The sequence below is a fragment of the Bubalus bubalis genome, chromosome 8 (assembly GCF_019923935.1).
Source record: "Bubalus bubalis isolate 160015118507 breed Murrah chromosome 8, NDDB_SH_1, whole genome shotgun sequence".
NCBI classification, from domain to species: domain Eukaryota; kingdom Metazoa; phylum Chordata; class Mammalia; order Artiodactyla; family Bovidae; genus Bubalus; species Bubalus bubalis.
The window spans coordinates 63473842-63498260 of NC_059164.1; the positions used below are offsets into that span (position 1 = coordinate 63473842).

Consider the following 24419-nt stretch of genomic DNA (forward strand, 5'->3'; position numbering starts at 1 on the left):
CTTATATTTTCTTTCTCAGTTATAATTTGTCTTTCTAGCTCTTCAGAGGATAACATGATGACATAGGGATCTCCAGCCCATGAGCAAGCCAGGCAGTGCTGTTTTCTCAAGCAGGTGGGAGAGAGCTCTGGTGCTTTGCCATAGAGCTTACACACTCTTTCCTTTTTCAGGAAGATGAGACTAAGCCAGAAGACTGTATACCAGATGTCCCAGGCAATGAACATGCCAGGGAATTTCTGGCCCACGCACCAACCAAAGGACTTTGGATGCCACTCGGGAAAGAAGTCAAAGTCATGCAGTGTGAGCATGGAAAGGTTTCAAGTAACACCCTCAATTCACGCAAGTTATAGACCACTGTTTACAAATGAGTTCACTCCTTTTAATTCATTCTCACACTATGCTGTTGAAGTCAGGGCATGATCTATAGGCAATAGATGAGGAAGCCCCCTTGCATGTGAGTCAGTGTCTGGGGTAAACGGCAGAGCAGTGCCTTGACTCCAGGGCTTCTGGCTGCAAGGACGGTGATCTTCCACAGGACTGTAGTTGCTTGCAGAGTCTATGCTTCAGTAATATTCCTGTAACAGAAAGGATATTCCATGTAGAAATGCCATGGGGATCAAGAGATGCATTGGGGGGTGGTCCCTTGGGTTTTGCTTCAGCCAATCCTCCTCATCAATGGTATCAAGGTTTTCTCCAGGTGACCTGAAAGGGGCTGTGGGCCACACAGGGTGGGTCTGGACCAGGTGGAGCTGTGTGCACACAATCCACTGCACCAGCATAAGATGGCATTTGAAGAAGGGGTACTGCTGCCTTTAAAGATGTTTGTTTGTTCAGAGATTCTTCATGCATACAATTAAAATAGCAGTTCATGTTTCTTTGCCTCCATTCACACACCATCCTTTCCCAGTACCTAGGTTACAACAATTAGCTTTATTCAGCATTGCAGGGAATACCTGAGGGCATGTTTTTTAGGGATTTTGGAGTCCATCTTGAAGACTGGCAATCATAGGGATTCTTGCTCATCACTGGGAGATAAAAAGTTGATTGGAAGCTCTAAGTGTGTGAGTAGGGCTTGTTGAGTTTCACTGGAGGGTGATCTTTCTAGTCTGTCCAACTGAGAACTTATGAGGTCAGTACCTATAGGTTTTTCTTCTAGGGCTGGGTTGTATTTTCCCAGAGAAGGCGGCTCCTCCATGGAGGGTGAAGGCCAAGCTGCTAGTGTTGTGGAATCTAACTGGAGCAAAAAGGCTGGGAAATCTTGCCGTCTGCTTTTTTTATGTGTTCCTGTAACCTTCTGTATTTACTGTCACACCTTGCCTTCACGTGTATCTGATGTCCTTTTGCCAGAGATCCTATGATTTACCTTTTTCAGACAATAACTTCTACCAGGGCTAGTAAGAGTTGCCCTCGGACTTTTAATCAGTCCTCGTTATTTCAGCTCCTCCTTTACCCTTACATTCAACAGTATCTGGTGCTCAGAGCTCAATTCCTGAGCTCTTTGGAGGTTCTGCAAAGAAAAATTGAGTTGATTCTCAGTTCTCCCCTCTGGTGCCTTAGAATTGAATTTTCTGGTGTCTGTTCATTTTAGTGTTTATTGCATTGTGGTATACAAATTTTTTTTGCATTCAACTTAAAGTTTTTCTCTGTATGTTTGGGTTTGTGGCCTTTTGAAAATGCTTTATTGCAGTTTAATATAGATATTATGAAGTTCACCCATTTTAAATAGTGATTTTTTTTTTAGTTAACTACTGAGTATATTTATTTATTGCCATAAATAAGTTTTAGAAAATTTTATCCTCCCATTAAGATCCCTCAGGACTCTTTCCAGTTAATCCCCACTTCAGCCCCAGATAGCCATTAATCTACTGTTTTGATCAATTTGGCTTTTTTGTGCATCTCCAGGAGATGGTGATGGACAGGGAGGCCTGGCGTGCTGTGATTCATGGGGTTGCAAAGAGTCAGACACGACTGAGCAACTGAACTGAACTGATTATATGTAAATGAATTCATACATCCATTTATAAGTTACATGAGAAATTCAACACTTTATTATAAAATAGGCTTTTTATTCAGTAAAATAGGCTTTGTGTTAGATTGCCTTTGCTAAGTCACTTTGGTCGTGTCCGACTCTTTTTGACCCCATGGACTGTAGCCCACCAGGCTCCTCTGTCTGTGGGATTCTCCAGTCAAGAATACTGGAGTGGGTTGTCATGCCTTTCTCCAGGGGATCTTCCTGACCCAGGGACTGAACCTGTGTCTCTTGTAGCTCCTGCATTGCAGGCAGATTCTTTACTGCTGAGCCACTGGGGAAGCCCTTGTGTTAGATGATTTTGCCCAATTGTAGGCTAATGTATCAATAGGTGTTATGAGTGCATTTAAGCTAGGCTAAGCTATCCTGGTTATTTAACTTATATGCAGAGTACATCATGAGAAACGCTGGGCTGGAGGAAGCACAAGCTGGAATCAAGATTGCCGGGAGAAATATCAATAACCTCAGATATGCAGATGACACCACCCTTATGGCAGAAAGTGAAGAGGAACTAAAAAGCCTCTTGATGAAAGCAAAAGAGGAGAGTGAAAAGGTTGGCTTAAAGCTCAACATTCAGAAAACAAAGATCATGGCATCTGGTCCCATCGCTTCATGGGAAATAGATAGGGAAACAGTGTCAGACTTTATCTTTTGGGGCTCCAAAATCACTGCAGATGGTGACTGCAGCCATGAAATTAAAAGATGCTTACTCCTTGGAAGAAAAGTTATGACCAAACTAGATAGTATATTCAAAAGCAGAGACATTACTTTGCCAAGAAAGGTCCGGCTAGTCAAGGCTATGTTTTTTCCAGTGGTCATGTATGGATGGGAGAGTTGGACTGTGAAGAAAGCTGAGCGCCGAAGAATTGATGCTTTTGAACTGTGGTGTTGGAGAAGACTCCTGAGAGTCCGTTGGACTGCAAGGAGATCCAACCAGTCCATTCTGAAGGAGATCAGTCCTGGGATTTCTTTGGAAGGAATGATGCTAAAGCTGAAACTCCAATACTTTGGCCACCTCATCTGAAGAGTTGACTCATTGGAAAGGACTCTGATGCTGGGAGGGATTGGGGGCAGGAGGAGAAGGGGACGACAGAGGATGAGATGGCTGGATGGCATCACCGACTTGATGGACCTGAGTTTGAGTGAACTCCGGGAGTTGGTGATGGACAGGGAGGCCTGGCGTGCTGCAATTCATGGGGTCGCAAAGAGCTGGACACGACTGAGTGACTGAACTGAACTGAACTGAAGCTATGATATTCAGTAGGTTAGGTGCATTAAAGTGCATTTTCGACCTACGATATTTTCAACGTACAATGGGTTTATTGGGACATAACCCAATCACAAGTTTTCCTTTGTTTTTTAGGATCTTACATGGTTCATTCATTGATTGCATTTGTTTTTAGAATTGGAGTTTAATGAAGAAAAACTCTGATATGATCTACCAATTCTTTGTCTTCTTTAAAGGAAACTGTGTTATCTTACAGAAATATTTCCTTTTTTGTTTTTTTGCTTTCAGGTTGGTGCTGTAAATGATATAGTCACTGAACAGGGGACAAAGAATGCCCTTTTTTTATCAAAGGCAATCAAAAGTTAGAACAGTTCAGAGTAGTAAGTAGAGCCCCACCATATCAATTTACATATATCAGAGACAGTGAATATCAGTGAATTAGGCTGTCATCAGTAAACTGGAAATTCACACAAAATACATCCCCAGAGCCATTCAGCCAAAGTGTCTGGTGTTAACCACATTTGTGTTAAGTCATAGGCATACCTCAGAGATAAGGCAGGTTTGGTTCTAGCAATATTTAGAAGTGAATATCACAATATAGTGAATGACACAAATTTTTTTATTTCTCAATACATACAAAAGTCATGTTTACACTATACTGTAGTTGGTTAAGTATGCAACAGCATTCTGTCTAAAAAAAAAGTACGTAACAATTTCAAATACTTTCTTGCTAAAAACTGCTAACCATCATCTGTGCCTTCAGAAGCCTATAGTATTAACTTCAAAGATCACTGATTACAGATCACCCTAACAAACGTTAACAATGATGAAAAAGTTTGAAATATTGTGAGAATTACCAAAATGTGACACTGTGACATGCAGTAAGCAAATACTGTTGGAAATACAAAGCTGACAGACTTGCTCGACACAGAGCTGCCACAAACGCAGTATCTGCCAAGTGCAATAACAAATGAGCTATTATGCCTGTATATTTGTGAGATAGATTCATTCTTTAATGAAAAATTAACTTCTCATTAAACTGTTATTTGCTTATACCTTGGGAATAGTAATTCTTTTTCTGAAGCAGACATTGTTATTTATTCAATCACTTTTTTAAACATTGTATTTAAAAAGACAGGTTTCATAGCTAAAATAGGGTTTTAGTTTTCCAGGCTTTACCTAAAGATTATATCTTTAAACTATAAGCTAGAAATGTATATATAAATTGTATATACTCTTTACTTGACAGTAAAATAAATCTATCATTTCCTCACATTATTTTAATAGTCACTTCCCAGGGGTGTAAATTCAGTAACTGCTTCTATCAAGTAAAATATGCAGATGTCTGGCTGTACTGAGGTTGTCAACGTAAAACAGACTGCAGTCAGCAGACATTCTCTGGTTTTTATGATATTTAAGATGCTGTGTTTTCATTTTAATAATCTGATATAACTTATTTTGACATCAATCATTCCACTTCTAGTGGAGTGACAATTTTTACAGATACCATAGAACATAGTTTGGCGATAAATCCCAGAAACTTTAAGGATACTCATTTTGACTCAGAAATCCTACTTATAAGAATTTACCTTAAGAGTATAAGAGAACACTAGTATATACACAACTATTTGTGTATGTATAGGATAGTTTTAATTATTATTTATATGTTTAGAAAAATGAAAACTAAAGAAAAATGGAAAACAACTTAATAGTCTAACATATCAACGAAGGTCCGTCTAGTCAAGGCTATGGTTTTTCCAGTGGTCATGTATGGATGTGAGAGTTGGACTGTGAAGAAAGCTGAGTGCCGAAGAACTGATGCTTTTGAACTGTGGTGTTGGAGAAGACTCTTGAGAGTCCCTTGGACTGCAAGGAGATCCAACCAGTCCATTCTGAAGGAGTTCAGTCCTGGGTGTTCTTTGCAAGGACTGATGCTGAAGCTGAAACTCCAATTCTTTGGCTACCTCATGTGAAGAGCTGACTCATTGGAAAAGACCCTGATGCTGGGAGGGATTGGGGGCAGGAGGAGAAGGGGATGACAGAGGATGAGATGGCTGGATGGCATCACTGACTCGATGGACATGAGTCTGAGTGAACTCCGGGAGTTGGTGACAGACAGGGAGGCCTGGCATGCCACGATTCATGGGATCGCAAAGAGTTGGACATGACTGAGCAACTGAACTGACTGAAAGAAAAATGGAAAACAACTTAATAGTCTAACATATCAAGATAAATTAAATATCGACATAAATTACTGTAACAGATTAGCCATTAGGAATTGTGGCTTAGAAGAATGTGTTTTATCATGGGGAAATGTTCATGAAAACGTAAATGAAAAATAATAGAGTTTTATATAGTATGATTATGATTTTTCATAAATTATGAATAATGACTGAAAAAGAGAGACCAGGGAGTTCCCTGGTGGTCACTGTTAGGACTTGGTGCTTTCACTGATGTGGGCACAGGTTCAATCCCTGGTTGGGATACTAAGATCCCACAGACTGCATAGGATGGCAAAAAAGAAATACCCCAGAACAAGAAAAAAAAACAAGAAAAAGACACCACATGTTAATGTTACTGTTATTTCTGGGTAGTGAAGTAATCAACGTTTTTAAAACTTAATTTTCTGACAGTATCTAAAATTTCTATTATAAATGTTTATTCTTTTTTAAAACAAGATAATTCACATATCGTAACATTTCCCATACATGTGTTCTTATTTTTAAGTAATTCAAATCATTTAAAATTATCTATACCTCCAGTATATTTCCAGACTTTGGGAGACTTATATATTTTTGTATATCTATAAATGTTTCATGCTTATATATAATTTTATTTTATTTTTTTGTATTTATTATTTAGCTGCACCAGTTGCGGCATGTGGGATCTAGTTCCCTGACCAGGAATTGAACCCAGGCCCCCTGCATTGGGAGAGCGGAGTCTTAGCCACTGAACCACCAGGGAAGTCCCCCTATATGTGATTTTATAATTCATTTGTTTTTCTTAATACTATTAATATTTCATGGTCATGTATCGACAGAGAACAAAGAGAATTGCTTCAATATTTCTTCTGTGAATAATATTTCATGATTCTGCTATGGTTTATTTCTTTATAAAGGGTTCTGAAATTATATCCTGTATTTTTTTCTCTTGGCTGCATTGTGTGGCTTGCGGGATCCTGTTCCTTGATCGGGGTTGACCCTAGGGCCTCCACAGTGAAAAGTGCCGAGTCCTAACCACTGGACCACCAGGTTAACCTCCTGTATCTTCCTATTTGGGAAATTCTTTTCACAGCTTCAGGGAGTTGGCAGTGCTGGGGCCCCTTAGGAAGGATTAGAACATTGGAACAATCAAACTGAAACAGAATAACTGGCTTTTAGTAACCTAGGGGTTTAATGTTTAATTAACTAACAACCTAGCAAGCCTAACCCAGCTTTAACCCTTTTTTCATCCAACCCTTTTTCACCTTTAAGGCACATGAAGATCCCATGTATGACATCATACGAGAGAATAAAAGACACAAAAAGGATATAAGGTGAGACTGTTCTGGTGATCATATCTTCTTAAAGTCTGAAATCATACCAAGTTAGAAACAGCCATTCCAGTATTAGAGAAATGGTTTAACAAAGATAGTATTTTAATTGTGAAATGTTTGGAGAACAGGAGTAATCCCTGAAAAGACCAGCATGTGGGGAATGAACAGGCAGCCTGTTCCACTTGGGTTAACTTAAAGGTTGGCCAAGCCCACTCACGTCACAGATAGTTGATGCTGGCAGCCCACGTTGTGATACCTAGTTGTACCATGTGATTTGAGTCTCGTTCTTGTGTTTTATCTTCTCCAATGTCTTTAAGGGTCTGAGCTATTGTTATAAATTAGACATGAATAAAGACAGGGTGAAAAAACAAGAGGGTTGTTTTTTTTTTTTTTTTTCAAATTGGTGATACTGAATTGTAATTGTTGAGGAGGGAGATTACCTAGTATTCACCTGAGAATACAAAATGGCTTGTACACTGGTTACAGTCATGTAAAATAGGCATGGATATAGATCAGAATGGGGAAATATGCAAAAATAAACATCAATACTATCTTTAATGAGGTGACTATTTGTGACAGTTTTCATCCTCACTACTGCTCTTATCTTTTTATCTAAAAAAATTTTTTTAGGTTGAATTGAATATGGTTATTTGGTCAATCTTATGTGTTTAGGATACAACAATCAAAACGATTACTGGAGGATTCAATGTCAGATGACGATGGGAGCAGCTCCAGTTCCTCAGAATAGAAACACAAGAAAAAGAAGAAAGAAAATAATAGGAAAAAGAAGAAAAAACGAAAGCATAAGTCTTCCAAGTCAAATGAGAGTTCGGACTCAGAATGACGAGAGCCCAGCTTGTTCAACATTCTCTTCTCACAAAACAGACACTGTGGCCAAAGATGAGAGGACCGTGGAGGAAGGCGGAGCCAGAGAGACGCCTGGAGGGAAGGGGTGTGGAGTCCCAGGCGAGGGTTCTCACCTGCCTTCCAGGGAGGATGCGAGCTGTGTGTTGCCAGGTGCTAGCTCTGGACACGCCTGACTTCAGGCTGGAGAGCTTTTCCCCTTGTGCTCCTCCCTGCTGATCCCTGTGAGTCCCAACTCCTTAGAAATGCCTCGGGCAGGGCGGCCAGATGAAGGGAGTCTCTGAGGAGCTGCTCCCGGTGCTGCCGTAGGTTCCACCTCCAGGGTGGAGCTACTTGTGTAGAGCTCAGGCCTGACTTCCCTCTGCTGCTGAGGATAATAAATGCTCACTATTTATTTTAAAAATACTCATTTATTTTTTTGGAGAAGGAAATGGCAACCCACTCCAGTGTTCTTGCCTGGAGAATCCCAGGGACGGAGGAGCCTGGTGGGCTGCCGTCTATGGGGTCGCACACAGTCGGACATGACTGAAGCGACTTAGCAGCAGCAGCATTTATTTTTAAATCATCATAATATACTTATGTTGTCCAAATTTAGAAGGTATATAAGGGGAATGCCCTAGCAGTCCAGTGGTTAGGACTCTGTGCTTTCACCACCGTGGCCCAGGTTCAAATCACTGACTGGCAGACTGAGATCCTGCAAGCTGCAAGGTGTAATCAGAAAAAAATATATATAAAAGGTATATATGGTTTTAATCATGAAAAAAATTTCCTCTTTTCTTCCCCAGATATTCAGTTCCCTTTCCCAATGGCTATCAATTTTACTAATTTTTCATCAAGTCATCCAGAAATATCTTAAGTATCACAAATTTTTTTTCCCTTTTTTAATACAAATGCTAGCATACCTTACCCATTTGCCTGCATTGTTTTTTTATTTTTTAACTCAACAGTGTAAAACATGTTGGTCTTTGCTATACACAGAAGTCTCGAGTTCATGAAAGAAAGAAACAAAGTGAAAGTCACTCAGTTGTGTCCGATTCTTTGCAACCCCATGGACTCTGTGGTCCATGAAATTCTCCAGGGCAGAATACTGGAGTGGGTAGCCTTTTCCTTCTTCAGGGGATATTCCCAACCCAGGGATTGAAACCAGGTCTCCCACATTGCAGGCAGATTCTTTACCAGCTGAGCCACAAGGGAAGCCCATAAACCTCTTTCATGTTTGGTTGAGTTTTCAGGGGAAGGGATGAGTTCAGTTCAGTTCAGTCACTCAGTCATATCCGACTCTGCGACCCCGTGGACTACAGCACACAAGGCCTCCCTGTCCATCACCAACTCCTGGAGTTTACTCAAACTCATGTCCATTGAGTCGGTGATGCCATCCAACCATCTCACCCTCTGTCATCCCCTTTTCCTCTCACCTTCAATCTTTCCCAGCATCAGGATGAAGTGAAGTGAAGTTGCTCAGTCATGTCCGACTCTTTGCGACCCTGTGGACTGTAGCCCACCACGCTCCTCTGTCCATGGGATTTTCCAGGCAAGAGTACTGGAGTGGGTTTCCATTTCCTTCTCCAGAGGATCTTCCCAACCTAGGGATAGAACCCAGGTCTCCCGCATTGTAAGCAAGACAGGAAGGGTCTTGCTCAGTAAATCTTTAATCCAATTTTCTATTGATGGGTGGAGCTGTGTTCCCTCCCTCCTATTTACCTGGGGCCAAACTATGGTGGAGGTAATGAAGATAATGGTGATCTCCATCAAAAGACCCCATGCATGTACTGCTACAGTCCGTGCCCCCAACCCTGCAGCAGGCCATCACCGACCCACGCCTTCGCCGAAGACTCCCAGACACCCACAGGCAAGTCCAGGACAGACTCCTGTGGGGTCACCGTTCCTTTCTCCTGGGTCCTGGTGCACAAGGTTCTGTTGTGCCCTCCAAGAGTCTATTTTCCAGTCCTGTGTAAGTTCTGGCAGCTCTATGGTGGGTTTAATGGCGACCTCCTCCGAGAGGGCTTATGCCATACCCACACGCAGAGCCCCTGTCCCTGTGGCAGTCCACTGCCGACCAGTACCTCCACAGGAGATGCTCAAACACAGTTCTGTCTCAGTCTCTGTGGGGTTCCTGGGTCCTGGTGTGCACAAAGTTCGTTTGAACCCTCTGAGCATCTCTGGCGGGAATGGGGTTTGATTCTAAACGCGAATTCGCCCCTCCTACCGTTTTGCTGGGATAGCCTATAATAACAATGAACAACCATGTCTTTAGCACTTATTGGCATTGTAGCATGATTATTATTATTCCCAGAATAATTGATTCATAAAAATTATAAGGACATAGGAATCAGTGTACTGGGTCAGCTACCTACATCCCAAAATATATCCTCCTCCTGTTGGCTAAGGACAGCTGCCATTAGAACTTGTGGCTTTGACTGCTGCAGCTGAGGCAGGAGGGCCAGACGCTGCCTGCAGCCAGGAGAGGGCGTCAGTTCTTACTGAGCTGAAGTGGAGCCAAATCTTGCTCACAAGCAAGTGTCCTTCCCTCTCCAGCAGAGTCTCTTGCTGCTTTCATCCCTCAGGGTCCCAGGAACTCACTGTTCCCACTTCCTGCTTTTTCCCCTAGGGGTTGGATTTCCCCCTCCTTCAAGAATAACCAACGCAGGCCAGGCTGACTCCTTCCCTACTCCCCTCAGTTCAGTTCAGTTGCTCAGTCATGTCCCACTCTTTGCAACCCCATGGACTGTAGCACGCCAGGCCTCCCTGTCCATCACCAACTCCCGGAATGCACTCAAACTCATGTCCATTGAGTTGGTGATGCCCTCCAACTATCTCATTCTCTGTCATCCCCTTCTCCTCCCACCTTCAATCTTTCCCAGCATCAGGATCTTTTCCAATGAGTCAGTTCTTCGCATCAAGTGGCCAAAGTATTGGATTTTCAGCTTCAGCATCAGTCCTTCCAATGAACACCCAGGACTGATCTCCTTTAGGATGGACTGGTTGGATGTCCTTACAGTCCAAGGGACTCTCAAGAGTCTTCTCCAATACCACAGTTCAAAAGCATCAATTCTTCGACACTCAGCTTTCTTTATAGTCCAATTCTCAGATCCTACATGACTACTGGAAAAACCATAGCTTTGACTTAGACAGACCTTTGTTGGCATAGTAATGTCTCTGCTTTTTAATATGCTGTCTAGGCTGGTCATAACTTTTCTTCCAACTGCTCTTAGTCTTGGCCTTGAAAAGTGTGTCTCAATAACACAACTGGCTGGAATGGCTCAGAACTTATTCTTTCTGAAAACCCTAAGGCCAGTTAAGTCAAGCAATGTCTTACACTTGTCTTTGGCATTTCTAGCTCACCATGCAGCAGAAAATTTTTCTTCCAGAAGTTTCCTTTCTCCTGCTGGAGTCCCATTCATGATAAACATATTCTATTACAATATGGAAGAATATCAATGATTCTCAAGCTTATGGGGCATCAAAATCACCTGGAATGCTTGTTGAAACAGATTCTCGTGCCTCACTCCTACTTTTAGAATTTCCAGTTTACTAATTCTAGAATGGACTGGGGAATCTGCATTTCTAACAAGTACCCAAACGATGCTGATGCTGTTAGTTTGGGGACCAGATCTGAAGAACTACTGATCTAAATGTTTAATCTCTTATTAAAGCCTTTCTCCACTTTCTGCTTTAACTGGAATCTCTCCACTCACTGCAGCCAGTCCCTGCAAGTTAATTCCTGTGCCTTCTCCCTCACTCCAGGTTGCTCTGTCTTCTATTTCTGGCCTACATTCTGCGGCTGTCAATTAAGCCTGTTATCTCCCTTGACCTCTGGTTTTTCTGCCCAGATTACCCAAAAGAATCTCAAACCAAATTCCTCCTCCTCTGGGAATTAGAATTGCCAGACTGCAGAGCCCACAAAGCTGACCAATCAAATTTCTTCATCCTAAAATCTCTCCCTCAAACCCACCACCATCCCCACCTCACTCACTAATCCTATTAAGGAAGTCAAAAGAAGCCACCAGACCTCTTTACTAAGGTATCTTAGCCTGTCATCATGGCTGTGATTGACACAACTGTAAAATGGCCCCCAGATTTCCTGCCCAAACCTATAGAACCATAACTTGAAGGGATTTTACTCCCATGATTAGCTTACATTTCTGGACAGTTTGGTTTTTTCAAAGGGTGACTGTTTGGGTGATCAGAACCAACTCACGAGAATTCTAAAACCAGAGGTGTTTTTTTTGTTTTGTTGTGTTTTGTTTTTGGCAGATAGCAAAGTATCCTACCCTGGTTCCCACAAAGGCTTCTGCTTCAGTCAGTTTTGACTCTTTATCAGCCCATCTCTCTGATTTTTCGGTCAGTGGTTTGCCCTGTGACCATGATTCTCTAACAGATTTAAGAAAATTTGATCATTAGTTTTACTTGTTAGGAAAGAGTGAAGACTTCTAACCTCTTTATACACCAGACCAGAGACCAGAAGTTGATGGATACTGTTTTCAGCCACCACATTTGTGGTAATTTATGCTTGCCCACATGTCTGGAAGATTCTTGAGGGCAGAGACCATCTTGTTTCCCATTATAGTCTCACCTTGTCCCACCTGTTAGTCAACAGCTGACTGTATTTAACAGTTGCAAATGATTTGCCCTTTCCAGGGACTGTTCTTTCTTGAAGACAGCTATCCTATCCAAGGCCGTACCTCATTTCCAGGGGCATCCTGCATCACAATGACTGCTCTCTGCAGCAGTGTAAGATGTAGCCTCTTGCCCTAACTGGGACAATTCTGGGTCATTACAGCTCATGAGCTCTCAATGGGATTGGCCAAGGCCTTTGTTGTGCCTGCAACATATCCAAACTCTTCTCTCCACTTAATCATGCCTTCTTTGTCCCCTCAGAGATGTTATTCCCTGTTACACGTCCCATTAAATTTCCTGCACCCAAATCTCCATCCCAGAGTCTGGTCCTAAGGAACTCAACCTGCCACAGAGGTACGATGGCCACTTAGGTGGATGAAAGGTGGGTGTGGTCAGGAGTTATCCTTCATCTTAGACTCTCATTTTTCAAATTCATCCTTGACTTTTCATCTCTCCTCTAGGATAAAGGCAAGACTTTGGAAAGAATTACAAAGCAGGAAAATGTTCATTAGTACTGTCCTCTGTCTTTGTGCTTCCCTTTCCATATACTGGTATCACTGTCTTCTCCACTTTCTAGGGTCCAACCCACAAGGTCTGACTTAATCTCATAAAATTAACACTAAGCCATTCATTCACAAATACCTGCATATGTATGATGTTCCAGGCTCTATACTCCCAGGGATACTGCATCGGCTACACTAATTCACAACCCTAAGGAATATATGGTCTCCTTTGATGAAGTTAAGAATGTTACAGGTCTCATCTGTCATGTCATTAAATGGGCTATGAAAGTGAAGATATAGGTGATGCCAGAACACACAGGAGTATCACATAATCTAGCCTTGGGTGGGGAGTATCTAAACAAAATCTTTAAGGAGTTAGACAAAATTATAGGCCTTATAAGACCAGCCCTGGAAACACTATCATCGTTTGCTTCTCACATGAAAAAAATGTAGTGCTTAATCACTTTAAGGGATTAATCCATCTTAAGGGATAATTGGTTAATATAGGGAATAAAGTGGCCTCCCCAGTGGCTCAAGGATAAAGAATCCATCTGCAATGCAGGAGCCACAGGAGACACGGGTTCTATCCCTGAGTTGGGAAGATCCCCAGAGAAAAGCATGGCAACCCACTCCAGTATTCTTACCTAGAGAATCCATGGACACAGGAGCCTAGCGGTCTACAGTCCATGGAGCCGCAAAGAGTCACACATGACTGAAGAGTCAGACACAACTGAAGCAACTTAGCACGCACACATAGGGAATTAAAGGACATTTTTCTCTAGGACATTTTCATCACAGGGTAACTTGGAAGTAACACTGAACGAACCCATTCTTGGAGGCACCCCCATCCCCTCACATCTGCTCTGTTCTTTTAAATAACCTTGGGAGAGCCTCCGATCACTTAAAAATCTTTTTAGCATGTAGTCCAAAACCTAACCTGCACCATTTATTGGGAGATCGGTTCCACCAATTGACCACATAAGTCCTAGATTCTGAGTATAAAGCTCTTTTGTTTGCCTAAAGCTTCCTTTATCCCTAAGCACTTACACCGGTTGAAAGTAAAGCACATAATTCCACAGGCCACCTCTGGAAATATCCATCCATGGACCTCCTATGTGCCTGGCCTCCGTTTATAAATAAATTAGTCAGTATGCTTTCTATCTTCACGATAGTTCTTTGTAGGGAATGCTTAATCCTTTATGCCCTCCACTCCATCATCCTTTTTCCTTATCTAGAGATTTGTGGAGATTACAAAACTATTCATGACAACTGGTGATGTTGCCATTTTGAGAGGAGAAGAAAATGCTTAAAAATCACACACTTGCAATTCATTTGCTCTTTTACAACTTATAATTCCAAAGGCTTTACAATGTCACATTTTCTTAACTTGCTTTTCTGATATAATGCTTTAATAGTTCAATCAAGAAAGAACACGTATGATTTAGCTCTTCCTTGAAGCTGGAACTCAGCAATTTGTTTCCAATGAAAGAACAATGGAATACATTTCCTTAAACTAGTTGTATCACAGACTCAAGATGTTATACAGAAAATCTTTACCAATATCTATAGTTTTCATTTTTAGGATAAAGCTAAAGATCTTGACAGTTTGCCTGAGCTTAGTTATCATTCTTCCCTTTGTGACCACTGCAGGGAAGAAATGGCCTTTAAGGGGCTATCAAGCCACCGCTCCAGGACTAGGGCTTGACTGTGAGGAAGGGTTACCTGTGTGAAGGGAACCCTGGCATGCTACCACCCTTAAGGGAGTTGCTAAGTTTCCAGTACTGAACGTAAGATCTGCCAGGATCACCTACAAAATTCCCTGTAACCCACAATATACATTCATGTAACTCACTATATCATCAACATGTAACCCACAATACCATCAACAGCATTAGGAGTATGAAAACCGGTATAAAAATAACATTCCACAGTATTGAAAGGCTTTGCCTCTAATCTTGAAAGGTAAGGCCTTCCTTACAAGGTATGTCTGTTACCTGGGTGGAACCCTGCTGTTTGTTGTTGCTCATAAGCAGTGGTAGTTTGGAGGGCAGAACAGACACCAAGTAGGAAACCCCAAAGTCCAAACAGCAAATCGTAAGACAAACTGAACACAGGATAGAGACCAACCGCTAGAGCTGATGGATATTTCCTGCACTTTATAACATCTGCCTCTGATCTCTGTTAATTTGTAAGGGACCTTGGTTTTTTATCTCCCACAGTTACCTGAGAGAAGGGATTTATACATTAAATAATCCAAGATGCTTAAAAAACAAAAGGGGAAAAAAAACCACATCTTTCAAGAAAATGACCAATCTTCAAGACACTATTCCATACGATTCTATAGTTTGTGGCAGCAAAAAATATCACTGGCCAAAAATAACAGACAATTTATAGAAGAGAGCCTTCAGCCTGGAAATTAAAATGTTGACTGTGTAACCAGGAGTAAACTGAGTTCCCATTATCTTCTTCACGGAACAAGTCAATCAGGTGTTTGTTGTGTTTGTTTTTTTCTGGCCGCACCACGTAGCTTGTGAGATCTTAGTTTCCCGATCAGGATAAGGATTGAACCCCAGCAACTCGGTTGTGAAAGCAATGAGTCCTAGCCACCAGACCACCAGGAAATTTCCCAGACTTTCTTTCAGACTTGGCCAAAGGAGAAAGTGCTGAAAACTACAATTTTGTGAAGGGGGAGGGTAAATTTATAACTGATGTGATTTCCCCAAATAGAAAGATTCCCTTGCACTCTGATGGGAAACCACATGTGGAATGTAGAAGACGACTAAAGGTAAGGTGGCTGGTGTTTTAGTTTATTCATTTTACAATTTAGACGTTGCGGTCTAGGGCTCACACATCTGGAATGGTCTCATTCGTTACGGAGCTTACACAATGCTTCCATTTCTTGTGCATGAGTGGTCTCTAAACACAGTGGCTGAGAACAGTCTCTGTTGCCATCTTTTATAAGCATGGACTAAACACACCAAAGCCAAAAAAGTGCTCATGTAAAGTCACCCTGTTTTTAAAAATCCCTTCCAAATTACTGAGCAAGCATGAACTGAATTTATGATTACAGCCAAGAGTTAAGAGGTGACAATATCCCAACTTCTAAATGGACATAGTAGGCTTAAACATGTTAAGTCCAAAGGTTTGGGGACTAAGACTGGAACCAAACTTCCCTGGGTCCTTTATGTGTCCCATTCTTCATTTACCTGCTTTGCTTCATTCTTTGCACCCCCAGATATAATCATCTCCCAAAGCTCTCCTTAGGGTCATCCCTCCCTCCCCACTCCTGTCACCTGTACCCAACCAGTCCTAGGATGGTCCAGGTGTGGATGGGCTGCTAGTCCAGTCCCTCTATCTCACCATTTTACAATTCTCTCAAGCACAACTCACATAGCAAAGCAAAGCAACTTCTCTTCCCAAGTTAACCCTTTTCCATGGAAGTTACCATTTTTTTCTATGTACTCAAGTGCAAACTCCAACCTTTTAAAGATATAATTGTATTAGGCCTGTCATGTGTCTATCTTATGCTAGTCAGGATCCTCATCACTTTGTTCTGTTGAACTGCAACACTTTTTGTTGAATAAAACTGGTTTTCTGCCATATAGTCACTCTCCATTCTAATTTCTCCTACAAAATACTTTATATGCTGGTTGAAATTCCTACAGCCCCTTCATTTCATTTCTCTACTCAGTCTGGATTAGCCACTTATTGCCTACAGGATAAAAGTCTGTAAGGTACAAGAAACACTCTTACTTTACCCCATTCTTAGCCTCCTTCCCAGTTCCTCATAATTCTTCCCTCCAGCAGGATGATCTTGAACAGAATCCTGCCCTGGCTGTCCATCTGAGATCATGCTGCTGTCTCTATTCCCTCTCCAAACTTTGTCCTTTTATTTCCAAAAGTGAAGTCGCTCAGTCGTGTCGGACTCTTTGAGACCTCATGGACTGTAGCCTCCCAGGCTCCTCCATCCATGGGATTTTCCAGGCAAGAATACTGGAGTGGGTTGCCATTTCCTTCTCCAGAAGATCTTCCTGACCCAGGGACTGAACCCAGGTCTCCCACATTGTAGGCAGATGCTTTACCATCTGCGCCACCAGGGAAGTCCATTTATTTCCCAACAGATCCTAAATTTGTGTGGGAAGTCTCTGCGTGCATGTGGACTTCCCATTCTCAGTCATCCAACTAGACTGATGTCCTCCTGACTACCTCAGCCCACCACCACCCAGCTCTCTATCATCTTTTCCTGGAGCACTTCATTTCACATTACACTGCAATTTCCTGGAATGCAGAAATTCTAACAGAGTCTCTTTGCAAATCTTTTGAATGTGGACAGTACAGTTTAAGTGACAACACACTTTCAAAATGAAGAAATGCTATTGAGTCACCGGTAGGGAACCAGCACAACCAATTAGTACATGAACACATTAGTCACTTACATTCCAGTGGTCTGTGAGAGGCTCTCCTGGACTGCAGTCCCTCCTTGTTGGCCATGGTGGGTTTGCCTCAGAGCCTGACACCAGTGCTTTCATAGCCATCCTGTCGTTTCCACTAGTAAACTGCAGGGACACACTCATATTCACCATGAACTTGTAATAACTTGCACTAATTTCTTGTGGGCCACACCATAAGTTGGAGAGGGAGCTCTCAGGTGGCATCCTGATTATCCTTCCAGCCTCATGATAAGACCTTCCTTTGGAAGATGTCAGAGGACCCCGTGGAGTCACTTCTTCAAGGAGGCATCCTACCTCATCCATGTCACCCTCCTCTTCCAACTCAGAGTCTTCTGAATCCTCAGGAAGCACAATGGTCAAAGCAACTCTTTTCTTCAGCAAATAGGCTGTCTTAACATTTGAGAAGCTGCTCAGCTCTTTCAGCTTCCTGCCTTTCATGGTCTTTTTAATCTTTGCGCACCTTTTCAAGTTCTCATTATACACCTCCCCAGTCTCATCATTCATGATCATTTCCTCTTTATCTGCACTTAATTTCCTATTGGTGATTGGTTGTTTCCAAGATCCCCTGGTTTTGCTGTCTGATACTGTCTCTTCACCCCTGGGGGGCATTTGCTGGGGGATTTCTCTACCTGAGCTTCAAAGCAACTCATGTCATACTGGATGCCCTCATCCACTTTGTTGACCTGGGCCAACCAGGTAGGGGAGGGAACTTGCCCCTCGCAGCCATTGTTCTCCACCTCATAGACTTCATCCTGGTTCCTGCTCCCCACTGACATCTGCTCTGCTCCCTTCCTACTACTTCCTGGTGAAGACTCAGGGGAATTCCCAGACTATATCTCAATCTACCAACTCATATTGCACTGGATGCCCTCATCTTCTTTGCTGACCTGAGCCAAGCAGGGAGGGGACGGGACAGGCATCTCAGGGTAGCTGTTGCTCTCTTCCTCGCCACCCACAGTCTCAAGGCAGCCATGACTCTCGCTACTGTTCTCTGGCATACTTTCCTCTGCAGTAAAGGGCTTCTGAGATGATTCTGAATGTAGGCTCAGGTCTTTAACTGCTTCCATGCTGGAGCAGACTAGTACAGTTTTGAATTCTGGGTATTCTGGATCTCATCTCTGTCATTCGGAGGTGGTGGGTTTGGGAAAGAGTTGCATATCTCTTATTTTCCTCACCGAAGTTCATCTCTGTGATAAATCCTTACTTTAACATCTCATCATGTCTTACAACATCAAAATACTGCTCCGACTGAACAACTCTGTGTTCATCTTTATATGCAATGTGGTCTCCACCCTCATGAGGTTATAAAGCACACCTCTACTTTTACAGGAACTCTGTGAAATGCCATTGTGCTGCAGTACGTTTTCTGGCATAGTTTCACCATAAGCCACATCATACAAACCCACAGTTTGTTTCAGTGATTTCCAGAATTTTATCATAGAGGATCCTTTGCCCTGTTCTAGCCTCCTTAGCTCTTTCTTGGATGCATAGCTTCCTTGAGGTGTGTTTCTATACAGTGTAATTAGAAGGGCTCTTGCCATTTAGCTCCCTCTTCTGGACAATGAAAATCAAAGCCCCATATGTTTCTTGATGAATGTTGTCAGTTTCAATGTCAAAATTAGGGATACTAGTCACCCTTCCTATGTCATGGGTTTTGCCTTCTGAGTGCACATCTTGTTTTTATTCATGTTTTCAGCCTGTTGAGGTTCAGTGTGTGTGTGTTTCATTTTCATTTCTTCCCCATAGCCACCATATTGTTGGAATTATGCCACATTATAAGATAAAGGGACTACGGGTCTTCAATTAAGGATAGTGGGCAATGAGGACTGAGGAACAAGGAAGGTAGGATACTCACTGAGCACCACAGAACACGGAAAATACAGACTTCCATTTCTGAAACCTAGAAAGAGAAGGGGATAGTCATTTTGTCTCCTGAAGCCAGTCACAACATTCAGCCAGTGCACACCTGTACATCCATACCAATTGTTTGTTGTTTTGTTTTTTTTTTTTTACCAATTGTTAAAATAGTGAATTTACTCTATGCCAGTTGGTTAACAGCCCCTAGTTCCTCCCTGGACATTTGCAGAAGTCAACCAACGAGGGAGGAGTGACTATATCAGTTGGGCCTCTAGAACCCCTCTTCACACTACAACAGCTCTAGGGCAGGCATCTATTCCACCTGGTGATTCCCAGGCCATCAGTTGGGCAGCATATTAAGAACAGCACTCCCAACTTTGTAGCCTTTAAAAAGAGACCAAGCGCATACCAGGTATAACTCAGGCTTGTCATGGTTACAAGAAGAATACCACCAGACCTTACAGAGCAAAAGGGAACAAAAGTTCTTTGGATTTAAAATCCTTCCTAAGCCTATGTATTCAGCACTATTCATTCACACACACACACACGTTTCCCCCCCATTTCCACTCTTTAAGGATAACCACTGCAGTGGTGTCAATAACACCAGACACATTTCTCTCATACAAATACATTTTGGGGAAAGGCATCTGACATTGCCAGACAGATTTGTACAACCGACAAGTGAAGCCAAGATGAAACTTCTAACTATATAAAAGAAGTGGTAGTTACATTCAAATCAGTGTTGTGCAGCTGATCTCATGAACTCAGTTTCATTGTCAGGGAATCCATCAGTGTGCCGCTCGTACCTGACCTAATATTTTGCATAAGCATATGCATATGGGTATTTTCCTTTACTGAAGGAAAAGGAAGTCTCAGCTTGGATTTCAACATTGTCTTAAGAGGTTTGTTGTTGTTGTTTAGCTGCTAAGTTGTGTCCAACTCTAATTTGTGACCCTATGGACTACTGCCTGCCAGGCTCCTCTGTCCATGGGATTTCCCAGGCAAGAATACTAGAGTGGGTTGCCATTTGCTCCTCCAGGGTATCTTCCCGACCCAGGGATTGAACCCATGTCTCCTACTTGGCAGGAGGATTCTTTACCACTGAGCCACCTGGGAAGCCCTCTTAAGAGGTTTGAAGTTACAAAAGGTAGTTCATGTAACCATAGAGACAGATAACTTCAAAGCTAGTCCGTGGAGGGTCAGATCTGGAATTCTTGTTGAAACTATTGGAAGAGTATGCTCTTCTCCTGGATGACTAGCCACAGAATCATTATAGGCCTGGAAATGTGAGCATCTTTGCCACTATGAAATAGTGGCTAACAGTGAGGCCAACACAGAGAAAATCAAAACCTAGAATGAGAGGGAAATAGACTAAAAAATGGATTATGTCTTTGAAGTCCCCATCTAGCTAACCAGAAGTTGACTAGATGGCTTTACTCATGGAATTTTATACATTTCTTTTTTTTTTTTTACTAAAGTCTGAATTATGTTGGAATAAAAAAAATTAGAAATTTTATTTCTACTGCCAGCACTCACCACTTTAATTCTCCTAAACCACAACTCTAAGGGATAAATAATTTAAACCTGAGGGGGAATGGTGTGGAAAAAATCACAGAGGCATCTCATCCTGTTAATTCAAAGAATATTTAAGATACACTATGAATTGTTTTCTGTTAGAACCCCCTACCCTCTGTACTCAACACTTTTCCCCCTCAAAATTCTTGTCTCTGTACCATTTCAAAACAACATTTCAACATCTGTACTAATTAGGGAATCTTCAATGGACCCAATGGTTTATATATAGTAAGGTTTCTTGAAGGAAGTGGCTCATGGTGGAGGTGCTAGTCCAACATTTGCCGGGTAGAGACACAGTGAGGAACTGTAGGTCACAGGCCATAAGCTGGCTCAAGGTTCTCTTTCTCAGACTGACTACTATTCATCTGGGAATGGTGACTGATGAATTCAAAAGCTCTCCTCATCACACTTGGTTTTCTACTTGGAAAAGTTACACTATATATTGAGGACAATAATATACACTATATATACAACAGGCTTTATCCACAGCAGGATACTTGGGAGAATCACCTCATGCATCCTCCTACCTGCCCACAGCCCTTCCCCCCATGCATTGAATGAAATCCTAGATGTTTGCTTTCCAGACATTTTCAAGTCTTGTTTGTCTGCTTCTTCCAAACTACTTTTCTGACATCACCATAACAGCTTTTAGAACCTTTAGGCCTTGTCAAAAATATTACAGGGGACTAGAAACCTCTAGGGTAGCTCTCTCAGCCAAACTAGTGTCACAACATGAGAAGACTTTGATTGGATTATGCTGTGAGCCTGGGCCAGTCACTGACTGGGAGCCTTGGCGCCCTAGTTTGGGAAACAAGCGCAGTAACAATACCGAGCTCATGGGTTGTTGAGGTCAAATCAGAGAACCTACTTTTAGTATTTAGCAGAGTAGCTGGCATATAGCTAGAATTAGAATGTTTCCTATTAACCTGAACTACAAACACTGCCCCGTGGGCTGCCACAATCTCTTAGTGTGAACCCAGGGTGAGGAAAGGGAAATAATGGACAAAGGTGTTAGAAAACCTTCAGGCTTCGGTTTACAGGGATGGCTGGTAATCCCACTGAACCTCCTTGGGGATTCAGATTCCTCACCTGCCCCAGAAATGGAGAGGGGATTACAGGCAGGATTCTAGTACCAGGGACCCAGGCAAGGCTGCTGGGCCTTGGGCAGCACATAAAAGAAAGATCTGGAGTTATTGCCCTCAAATTTTTCATTGTTTTCTGGCCAGTTTATTTTCGCTGAAAAAAAAAAATAGCGTGTTCGTAGTCAGAAAAGGACAGCTGCACTCCATCCTGTAAAGTGTTGTGAAGTAAGGGAATCATCTTCGTCCCCCGTCAGGACTGGGAGCCTGGGTGGCAGGTCCCTTACCTTGTCTTCCCGCTGGCCTGGATGCGTTGCCCTGCATACGTTACGACCAGGGAAGCAGTGCACAGAGGCCTGGGCCCACATCGTGCTGAGCGAATCTGGCTCCCCAAGCAGCCCCATCTTGGGAAGATGAGGCCTTGGAGGCGTGGGGACACTTGGCGTCCGGTGCCAAAGCCAGGGGCCGCGCCCAGCGGCTGCAGTGGAAGAGGGGGCTTAGGCCCAGCTGCGCTGTCCTTGTCCGCAGCCTCTCCAGCACGCCCCTCAGCTTCCGCCACAGTCTGAACCCCTCCCCAATCCCGGAGTCCTGGCCTCGTCTCTGCGTCTCCTAACACCCTCCTCTCTGTAGGCCAGTCTGTCCCTAAGACCTCCAAACCCTGCGCCCCTGTGCCCTGTACGACGCTATGTTCCCATTAGCGACACCAACGTGCTCTAGCTTGACGTCTGCGACTGCAAGCCTCTAGGCAATTTGAAGGCGTGGAGCACACAACCCGGGCTAGTCAGACCTGACTGCCCATGGTCAAGGCCCCAGCCTTTATTCGGGCGTCCGGACCTGCACGTGCAGCTTCTTCCACAGGCCCCGCCCCCTGCGCTTGCGCCCTGTCGGAGCTCCGGGGCCAGACTGCCCAGACAGAAGGCGCTGGAAGAAGCCGGTGCTGAGACTTGTTGGGGTAAATGGTCCTCTCTACCCACTCCGGGGTGAACCCCAGTTCTCCCTTCTGCATATCCCTGTGAGCGTGGGGGCCCTGACCTTGGCTTTTATAGAGGACAGAGCCCTTCTGCCCCGCTCCCCCGACTGTCCCCTCCTCAGAGTGTGTTGAGTTAGGATGGGTCACAGCCGCTTCTCTGAGCTCCTGGCCTCCTTCCTTACTTGGGCACAAAGCCGCTGACACTTAAGGAAGAGGCGCCTAACGAGGAGAAGAGACGAAGGAAGCCAACCTGGACGAAGGACAGACCTGAGAGGAGGAAGATATCTACAGGTGGGGTAAGCAAGCGTGCTTCATGCTGCTGAGAGCAGCATCTCGGGGGATGCTAGTGATGAGGATGCTAGTGGTCGGGGGCAGTGGTGATACAGGGAGGTGTGGGCATCGTCTCTGGGGTGATGGGTGGGCAGTGAGAAGGGGAAGCTGGTGAGTAGAGTACTCTGTGTGTGAATGGAAGATAAGCTATAGGACAGTAACGGAGGGGAGTCATGGGGTTGTAAGGAGGATTTGTGGGGCTTTCAGATTTTTTTTTTTTTTGAAAGAGAGGAATTGAGGTGTATTTAGCTCGGGCATGGAGAGACAGGGAGACGTTACTGACAGTGGAGAGAGAGGGATGTTAAGACAACGTTCTGAGAATGGGAGAGTAGTCCAGTCTGGTTGCAGTGCTTGGCCTTGGACAGGAGAAAGTCTCTGAGGTTGGAGAGAAATGAAATCCTGAAAGCAGGAATTTAATTCTATTACCTTGTTATTACTTTATTTTCAGTCAAGAGGGGTAGGAATAGTACTAACAATGCCTGCCATATTGCCCCATGGAATGGAAGGAGCAGTAATTTATAGACAGAAAAGAGCTGCTGGTAGAACTAGGGGCTTACCTGGGGATGGGATTCAGAAATTTGTATTGGCCCTCATCTGCAGTGGTATGTCACTTGCCTTGTCATTTTCAGTCACTTGGGAGAGACAGAATGGTTGGGTGGATCAAGGACTGTGGTTTTGCAGGGCTTATAAGAAATCAGGGGCTTAAGAAAGTTCAGTGTAATGGTGAGATGTTAAAGTAGTACATCATAACACATATGCATACCCTGCACTTGTGTGACCCTGAGTGTGAGCGCCTCCATAAACTGTGCTCCCTAGGTGCCTTACCTCCCTTAGTGACTTAGCATGTAGTCAGGGAGAGAAAGTAATGTCAGAGAGACATTAGTTAAGAAAAAGTAATGGAAGTCTTATACATGAGAATGAAAGAGCTAGAGGAGGGCGTTTGTGGTGTGAGAATGGATATCTGAGGTTTAGGATTTCAGAGTTGGAGTAGCTGTAAGTTATAACAAGATCCACAGGGTGCCCATTGGTTTGCTGGAGTCCGGTGGGCATGAAGGTCATTGGCTCTGAAAAAGGAAAAGATCTGGGAATCTGAAGTTTTGTGAGTCACCCCCTTTGAACCCAAGTTTGTGTGCCTGATGCACAGTGAGGCCAAACAAACTGAAACACTGGAGTTTGGAGCAAACAAAGATTTACTTGCTGAAGACACACCAACCCAAAAGATGGATTAATAGATTGATAGATTCATCTCAAATCCATCCTGGGAGCTGGTGGGCTGGGGTGCAAGGTTTTTAAAGGCAACAGAGGTACAGGTTCTTTGTGATTTTCTGATAAGACCTCAATTGCAGTCTTCCTGGCTTCCTGTGACTGGATGTTTCATTGG

The 24419-nt window shown here is 43.2% G+C and overlaps 1 long non-coding RNA gene across 2 annotated transcripts; it reads right to left on the reverse strand.

The window, feature by feature from the left end:
• Positions 1–357: 357 nt before the first annotated feature.
• LOC112586499 lies at positions 358–22999 on the reverse strand. 2 transcript variants are annotated; one of them, XR_006552809.1, is made up of 4 exons: positions 22026–22999; positions 19083–19127; positions 7773–8357; positions 358–575 (listed from the first exon to the last, which is right to left on the reverse strand). It is a non-coding gene; the product is annotated as an uncharacterized LOC112586499 (long non-coding RNA). The 2 variants fall into 2 exon arrangements; XR_006552808.1 differs by lacking the exon at positions 7773–8357.
• Between the last annotated feature and the right edge of the window lie 1420 nt (positions 23000–24419).